The sequence below is a fragment of the Triticum dicoccoides genome, chromosome 5B (assembly GCF_002162155.2).
Source record: "Triticum dicoccoides isolate Atlit2015 ecotype Zavitan chromosome 5B, WEW_v2.0, whole genome shotgun sequence".
NCBI classification, from domain to species: Eukaryota; Viridiplantae; Streptophyta; class Magnoliopsida; order Poales; family Poaceae; genus Triticum; species Triticum dicoccoides.
The window spans coordinates 227,995,843-228,005,230 of NC_041389.1; positions in this window are offsets into that span (position 1 = coordinate 227,995,843).

Below are 9,388 nucleotides of genomic sequence, written 5' to 3' on the forward strand. Positions count from 1 at the left end.
ATTATTGCTCGACTTCCCGAAGAGGCGAAGAGCCAATCGCAAGGTTAATATTTTGGAGATGCCAAGTGCAAGGTTATAGGAGAGCGAGTAGTAGGTTCCGCGTCATTTATAAATAATTTTTTTCTTCAGTGGCACATACGCAATATGATAGGTTCATATGGAGAGAAAAGGAAACCGCTCCACTATATACATAGTCAGGACGGGCCAGCCTACACGGTTGCTTGCTGGGGTTGCTCTCTTCACACTCTCTCGCACAAAACGACGGTGGCCACATCTCTAACATCCCGGCGGATCACGTCCGCTTGGGGAAGGGGTGGATGCTTAGTGTAGATGCGGTGTCCATCACCGACGGCAAAAACCCACTGTCGGCACGTCCCGATCAGGGGTCCCCGCCGTTCTCTCTCACAAAGCCGGTGAGGTTTCCTTCATCCCTTGCTCACTGCCGCGACGTGGGCAGTTGCCGCCTCCCGCCACCCTTCTCAAGGTCGAGCTACGTCCCTCAGGTACAACTCCCTTTACAGCCGGCTTGCACCACTGCTCCAGCTGCCCACATCACTCCCTGTGGATATTTCCTACTTCTTTGCCCCGCACATACCTGATACCTCTACTGGCTTCTACGTACTGTATTTGTGATGAGTTTATGTCTCATCAACTAGTCCTAGTAATCTTATTCTAATCACGCTTCTTCAATTTCTTTGCCACAGGGATGCTCATCTCGATTTTGGTGAAACTGCACAAAATGATCCGATGGTCAAAAGGTTGCAAACTTCATTTATTAGGAAGCTCGAACGTTGCCAGCAAATTGAAGCCTGGTCAGGGTTCAAAGTTCAAGGGCTAGGGACTGCATGGATCATTTTTTTCTTTTGCTGCCTCTATTCCAAAATAAGTGTCAACTTTAGTAGTAGTACAACTTTGTACTAAAGTTTGCACAAAGTTGAGACACTTATTTTGGAACGGAGGGAGTACATATTTGCTATGATCTGTCAATCATTGAGATGCAATAGCATGCATATTAGTCTCCTTTGTATTTGATGAAATGTTGCAACGGGCAACCTTGGATGCAAGATACATGTAACAGGAGCTGGAAGCTTCATAGCATTGTACAAATTTATCTCGCTGATAAATTACAGTACGTACTAGTACTATACTAGTACTTCATCCGTTCCTAAATATAAGTCTTTGTAGAGATTTCACCATTAACCACATGCGGATGTATATAGATGCATTTTAAGTGTAGATTCATTCATTTTGTTCCGTATGTAGTTCACCTAGTGCAATCTCTACAAAGACTTATCTACTAGTAATAGCTAGCCCCCACTACTAGGAATTCTCTATCCTCTCCTTGAGCCACATCATCAAAATTGACGTAGCCGTTAGATGAAGTAAACAGTCATAATAGCTGTCTGATCTAGACGTTGAGAGGCTCAGCACTAAGCCACATGCAAGCATGCAGAAATACCATGGCACATGCATGTGAGTGGGTTTTAAATCACATCAACATGTCTGCATGCAAGCATGCACCGGTAGCATGCATGTAAGTGAGCTTTTAAGTCCCATTAACATGTCAAAAAGAAAAATATAATCCCATTATGCAGTAGGAGTTGGATGATCTTTTTTCCTTATGTGGGATGATCTAAATGATGATGGGAGTTTATTTAGTTTGGCTACCACATTTGTCATGCGGTTATAGATTTTTTTTTTAGTTCTATGAAATCGAGAATTTTACGCAGAGAGATATACCGCTGTTCTGCGGCAACGAGCGGGGACTCATCTAGTAATATTTAGGAACGGAGGGAGTACTATGTAAAGAGTTAGGTGTCGCACGGTGATAGTGTGAGGTGGGCCATGTAATCACTAAGCCTGTGAGTTTTCACTGCTCTTGCACTCCTCCGATGTAAGAATGGAGAAAATTGTAATCTACTACCTCCTTTCGCCGAAAGCGTGGGACATCTAGCAGTCCTACCACCTCAGTAATAAAGACCAATGAGCCGTCAAATCACATAGACCCAGCAGTAAGTTGGACGGATGAAGCAACCATCACTCTTGCGTCAGTGAGAGGTCGCGTCCGCTCTGCCCGGGCATGAATGCGGCACCGATTCTTTGGAGCGGCGCTGACCGTTTCGGGCGGGAAGCGCGCGCGGGCGGTGGAGGGGCTTTGGGTGGGCCAGGCTGGTCAGGAGCGGGCGTGGCAGCTGTCCGCATGTCCCTACCGGACACACCCGGAAACGAGAGGATGCACCTACTCTCGCGGCTAAAATCGTACACTACACACCATATCTCTGTAGGAGTAGGTCGATCTATCACACTCTCTAACACACACACGGACACGCACGCACTTTGGTCCCGTTGCACCTTCTAACGTGACTTATTACACCTAGACGGAGGGAGTAGTAAGTATACGAGATACGGTGGCACACTGACTTAAGTCGAATACAAGTGCCCAAAATTTGTGTGCATGTTATAATAAGGATTCACTTAAAATAGTACGTGAGCGAACAGAGGGATCAATTGGACAGTGTTCCCGAGCAGTAGCGAGATGTGTGAGGTAGTAAGATACACCGCTGGCACTTTTAATTTTTCTTATTAATTTGTTTGTTTCACCCTCTGACTGGTGGGACCCAACGTACTACGTGGAGAGAGGTAAGGTGACTAAGGCTGCATTATTTCTGCACCACTGTGGATAGTCTTACCACCAAAGCCACATGACACGATTATGATTGAAATCCTAATGACTCCCACACACACACACAAAAACACGGCATGCCTGTCACACAAATGCAGGAATGTATAAAAGGTTATTTTCCTCTCGTTGAACATCACGGGAGGGTTGTGTAGCTGGTTAGCCTATTCGCTCATCAAACTTGAGGTCTCGGGTTCGATAACTACACTTGAGCATAATTTTTGCCAGGAGGATTCTTTGACTGGTCAAAATGTTTTCTAGGGTTTGCACGCTTCACACTCTCTCCAGTATATATATACACGCTGGAGCCTCAGCGCTTGTAGTTGCTCTCTTCACACTCTCTCGCCCTCTCCCGCTGGATCCTCAGCGCTTGTAGTTGCACTCTTCACACTCTCTCGCCCTCTCCAGATCTAAACAAGACTTTGTTGGCCTGTCTCTCCCCTCACTGCTGATCAAAGAGCCGGCAGGATCCGTCCGCCGGGAAGGGAAGGAGGCTTAACGCTGTCGCCGTCGGCGAGGAAGGGAATCCACTACCGGCACTGCTGTTCAATTTCCAACCAGCGGCGGAGCGGGAGGGCCTCCGACCCTTCTTCTTCGCCGCCGTCCTGTCGCCCACCGAACCACGCCCCAAGAACCTTAAGGTATATTTTACTTACTCCACATGCATTGCTCTAGCTGCGTGTATACCATGAATCTAGGACGTGGTTCAAAGAGGAAAGGAGTGGGGGAAAGTAGTGGGAAAAGTTGTATATAGCATGAATCTAGGACGTGGTTCAAAGAGGAAATGAAGGGGGAAAGTTGTATAGCATGAATCTAGGACGTGGTTCAAAGAGGAAAGGAATGGGGGAAAGTAGTGGGGAAAGTTGTATCGCATAAATCTAGGACGTGGTTCAAAGAGGAAAGGAAGGGGCGAAAGTACTAGTTCAAAAAGGAAAGGAAGGGACAAGGCTGTAGAGTTTGAGCAGGACTAGATTTGTTGCGCTCACATAGGGAAAGGTGTCTAAAGATAACAAAACTGGGACCAACACAAAAATATGCTCCTTGGTTGTTTGTTCTTTGTTGCAACAGACTGTGCATGACCACGGTACATCGGTAGATGCACATGCTGCTGGTGCGTCCACTGTCCCGTGCAACTCATTAGCTGTTGTTAATCTATGGCCCTGTTTGGTTAAAAACTCCCTAGTCCCTACCTGCTTGGTTCCAGGGACTAAACATGGACTAGAGGTTATTAAATGACATGATAAAAGATAATGTTACCCCTAGTAATGAACTAATAGAAACAAGGTGCGATGCGTGGCAGGGGCAACTGTTGGAAAAAGTCCCAAAAAGACTCCCTCGGGGTCTTCCTTCTTTAGTCCCAAATGCCCACTTTTAGTCCCGAAAAGTCCCTCCTGTTTGGTTTAGATGTGACTGACACAGAGTTTTTTAGTCCCTACACCAAAATGTCCCTGTAAAAAAACACCCTCTAATAATGCCGCTGGAAAATTGATGCAATGCCACAGTTAAAAGCAAATTACATGTTTAACGAATTTTATTGTTAATATAATCTCTATGTTAATATTAATCAATGCCACCATTTGAGAAATGCTACTGTCTTGCTTTCTTTCCCATTTAGATAAGGTAGATGCTTCTTTTTGTTGGCTTCTGTGTCATCCACCGTTATTGACCACTAATTGTTTCCTTTGCACCTCTGTGTAAACAGGGTTATCTACTTCACCTTGTTGCCATTGTGACCTTTTGTTGCATTGCACAAAACACTTTTGTTTTAAGAGTGTTTTCTGCAGTTCAACCAAAATGTCACACCGACAATGTTGCTTGATTGCTTGATCTTAGTGGAACTGCACAAGAGGAGATCTTACTTCCTATCCGTTAAGGCGAATTTGGTTCAGATCTTCTTCTTGTGAGTTGTTTGAATTCCGCATCATGAGAGGTCAGTACTAGCCTTCTTTCACATGATTCTGCAGTGTTTTTTCATATGTTGTGCTACTTGTACGATAATGTTGCTTGATTTTAGTGAACTGCACAAATGGAGACAAGACTTCCAATCTGTATGTGCACCGTAATATCCCATTGAGGTAAGATAAGGATATTTCACAACTGTTGGCTTGTATTTTGCCACTTTCATCAGAAAATTAAGTTTAGTACTATACTTGTGCTCCCTAATTGACATGCCAAATCTTACATTGAAGGCGAAGCTTGTCTGTTATTTAACCAAGTGATGACGGGGAAGAACAAGCGGAAGAAAAACAAAAATCAACTCCCGGTGTTGTAATGAAGCACTGGAACTGTGATGACACAAGTAATGATATAGTTTTGCATCTTAATTTATTGCTATGGCTGGAACGAGCAATTGTTTTGCCACTCATTTGATGCCATACATAATTGTCTCTACTTGTGCAAACAGGGATCTTCTTTGAAGATACCATATATTTTAGTGGAACTGCACAAGAAGATGTTGGAAACATTAAACTAATCGAGGAGTATATAGTAAGCATGGCCACCCCCGTAGATAGCAACAGATGGTTCCCGAGAAGTGCTTCATCTGTATGCTCTACACAATCAGCCACCTGACAAAGGTTGGTACTCGCCCACTGATTTCATCCATATGATTGAGCTTTGTCATCTCTATTGGTGTTGTGCTACTATTTAGATACTGTCATGAAAATGTGGTGTTGTCCTTGGGAAGTGCTTCATCTGTGCTGTTTTAAATATTTCCTTTCCTTTTTTTCGAGCAAACATGGATGCTAGCATTTAGTAGTCCTCTTGTCTTTGCACAACAGGATCATCTTCCTCTGAAGAAGAATATGGAGTACGCGAAGTGACTAGTTCCGATTATGCCAGGATGAAGAAGCACTGTCTATCTTCTCATCAGAAGGAGCAGTTGAAGGATGGTTACATTACTCCCCATAAGACCAAACTAACTTCAGCTCAGAAGGACTGACAAATCTCCATTTTTTTGCTGTGATGCGCGAGTACAATGTTGTTCTAGGACTCTTTCTGGTGAGTTCCATTTCTCTAAAAGTGTGCTCTACATGGACCATGTATGTGCCTGTTGAAACTGTCAATTCATAGTATAGTTTGCTTTATACTAATCACTTTTTTGTATTTGTGCAAACAGGGGTGCTCAGCTTGACTTCAACGGGAACTGCACAAAATGTTCATGAATACATCGAAACATTCATTTCCACCACAAGAAAGGAGGTGCCCATAAGTTAAGGCGTTGCAACATATAAGGGCGAAATCATACAAGCTACGCGCGAATTTAGTTGATTTTGGTGGAACTGCACAAAAAGAACAGCTGGTTTATTTAGCACGAGTTGCCATGTCAATGTCCGAACTGATGGCAAACCCTGCCCATTCCACAATCATAGGCATTTGATATTTGGGAATGGTACAACCTTGTCAAATTTTGCTCATTGATTTTAGCAAGATATGTGTTTGATATTTTCGAATGGGACGCCCTTTGCTGTCAGCAGCGGCGATCAATTTTTTCTTTATTCTTTAGTTGTGAAGTAAATATTGCCTCTGACATGTGAGTCACTGATATGCATAATCATCGATTGTTTTGAATGTTCTCTATGAATTGCCTGGCCTGTGTGTTTGATTGCAGTGTACAGAAACGCTAAAAAGCTGCTCAAACTCTTTGTACTCCTTCTGTTCCTTTTTACTTCGTACATTGTGAAAGTGCATAGTTTTTTGTATAAGATTGGTCAAAGTAGAGATACTTTGACTGCAGACAAAACTTGTATGCAGACTAGAAAGGACCGGAGGGAGTACATGTGAAACTGCTGCAAACGTGGTGCACCCTGGGAATAATGCTAGTACGTATTGTTTTGCATGTTCATCCAATGCCAGTGATACAGGAATTCGAACTAATCGAAATAAATTCATTCATACACGGTCGGAATCCATATAAACATGCCGGATTTCATTACATTTCATACATTCTTCAACTAAAAAGGGGTGTTTGTGGCCGCATGCATCTCCTAGATGCAGAGGACGGGGGTCATCCTCCTTTTCGAAAAAAAAACTAAAAAGGGGTGCGCTGGAGGTATAATTAATTAACCGAAGCTACCCACCTGTGTCCCGCTGAGCCGAACAGAAGCTTCATTGACTTAACTGCAGGTGTAGTTGCGTAACTGACATGTGGCCTGTTGGGCCCACGTGTCAATCAGCCAACTGCACCAGTAGTTAAGTAGAAGCAGCGTTCTTCTCCAGCGCAGCTCTCCGACTCCATGTCGCCGCCAAGAAGCTAACCGGCCGTCAATGGTCAACCGCCTAGCTTGGCTTCAACCGGAGGGTAGCAGCGGTCGCCTTACTTGGACCTGAGCGGCGGCGACCTACCGTGTTCTACTCTTCCTCGTTTTCTGTGTGGCGCGGCCTCGTTGGCAGCGGGGCGGGGCCTCGGCGGAGCCGGCGATGCATCTATCTCGTTGCCGGCAGGCGGCGCCTCAGCGGAGCGGTGGAAATCCTCCCTCACGTTGCCGGCACGGTGGGGCCTCGGCTGAGCCGGCGATGTCCTCTGCCTCGTTGTTGGCGGGGCGGGGCCTCGGCGGAGCCGGCGGTGTCCTCTGCCTCATTATTGGCACCGCGGGGCCTCGGCGGAGCCGGCGATGTCCTCTGCCTCGTTGTTAGCGCCGCGGGGCGTCGGCGGAGCAGGGCGTCATCGACGCCAGCGGAGCGGGGACTCGTCGAAGCCGGCATTGTCCTCTGCCTCATCCTCGGTCTCGCCAAACAGCGCCTCGCCCACTTAATCGCCCTCTTTGCTAGCCTCTTTGTAGGCGGCCGCAGCCTCCGCCACCCGCATGCGGTACCGCCAGCGCTCGAGGCGGCCCTTGCGGGCGGAGCGGTACGAGTCGAGCAACGCCTCCTGCTCCGTCCGCTCCGCGGCGATCTGCTCCTCCGCCTGCAGGTGCTACTGGAGGAGATGGTGGTTGTAGGCGGCGTCAACCTGCGCCTCCCGGAACTGCTCCTCACGCATCTGCCTCACCCTGTCCATATATTGGGCACGGGCCTCGCCGATGGTCATGGTGCAATGCACTGGCGAGGATGGCGTGGAGGAGGGGGTTGGCGCCGGATCGTCGACTACCATGTTCTCCATTGGGACGTCGTCGTCCTCCGAGTGCCTGCCGGCCAGGCGGTCGGCAGCAATGGCTGCTATCTCCTTGTGGTCCGTCGTTCGCCCGTCCCGAAGAGCGCTGGAGCGCGAGGAAGCCATGGTGGACAGGAGAAAGGCAACAAATGCGGATGACTGCGGCTATGGCCAGCGCAGCAGTTTATATAGCAATGGTGGGCGGGCGGAGGGACGTACGTGTGACGCCGGAGTAGCCGCCTCGGCAACCACGTATCATTAATGTGTGTGGCAGATGGACGGATGGACGGCACTTGTGTCATTTGAAGGCGGAGCAATCGCCTGCACCAGGAAGCGGGGCGGCCGGCGCTGACTGTTTCGGGCGGAAAGCACGCGCGGGCGAGGAGATCACTTTACTTGGATAGGATGACAATGGGGACCCACTAGGTCCATAGCCTCACGTACGCAAGTGCCTCCTTATTTTATATATATATATAAACTATAATTTATTTTGCTTCCTCCTAGTTTCCTGACATCACGGTCCCACACCATTGTCTACCTATGTACTCCCTCCTTTCCGGTTTATAGGGCTTATCTCAAAATTTTAGTTTTTCCATTTTATAAGGCTCAATTTCGTTGTTTTCCATCACATGTTCAGATTCCAAGGTGCATTAAATCATTGCATGCAAGTATTAAGAGAAAATTGACCAATGCATGTACTTTATGCATGCATGCAATGCAATTAATGCATTGATAAACATAATTTTTTGAGGATAACATGAGCATTAATTAGGTGCTTTTGCAAAACTAAAAAAAGTATTCCACCACTTGCCATCTATCTTGATTGGTGAGATTTTTGAATTGAGCATTATAAACCGGAAAGGAGGGAGTAGTCAATAAACTTAGTCAATATAAACGATTCTAGCTGAAGTGACCGTACGATGGCCATCCAACGGCCGTCGTGCTTCTTCAACCTCTGGTCTTCTTGCTCCAGCCGCCCAAAGCAGCGCCGTTCGTGCCACCTGCTCCTGCCTCCCGTGGTTGGCTGTGCTGCCGCGGAGGCCTCACCGCCCCCTACTACTCCCACCGCTGGCCAGGCCATCCCTCCACTCACCCACTGACCCACACCCCCTGTTATTCTGCGGCGACGGCAGCGCAGCTGAACTAGTGAACCCTCGTACTCCTCTCCGCGTGTGCATCCACTGCCACGTCTTCCCCGGCTCCGCATCGTCCCCTTCCTAGGCCTCGCCGTTGTCCACCGCTGTGGTGCTCTCGGCGCGGCGTGGTCAACGTGGTCAAGGAACGACTTCCATCGAACGTGGACTGTACATGGAGAGGCTGACAGCTGGGTCCACGGCAGCCGCAAAGAAGTGCCTCCTTATTACGCGCAAAATAATTATTCCTCCACCTGACAGCGGGGACCCACCGGACGGGCCACCGTATTTCGCGGAAAAATGATTCGCCCCCTGACTGCTGGGACCCACAAGCTACATCTTCGCACGCAAGGAAGTGCGTCCGGAAAAAAACGATTCGCCCCTCTGACTGCTGAGACCCACCAGCTACATCTTCGCATGCAAGGAAGTGCGTCCGAAAAAAAATGATTCGCCCCCCGACTGCTGGGACCCACCAGCTACACC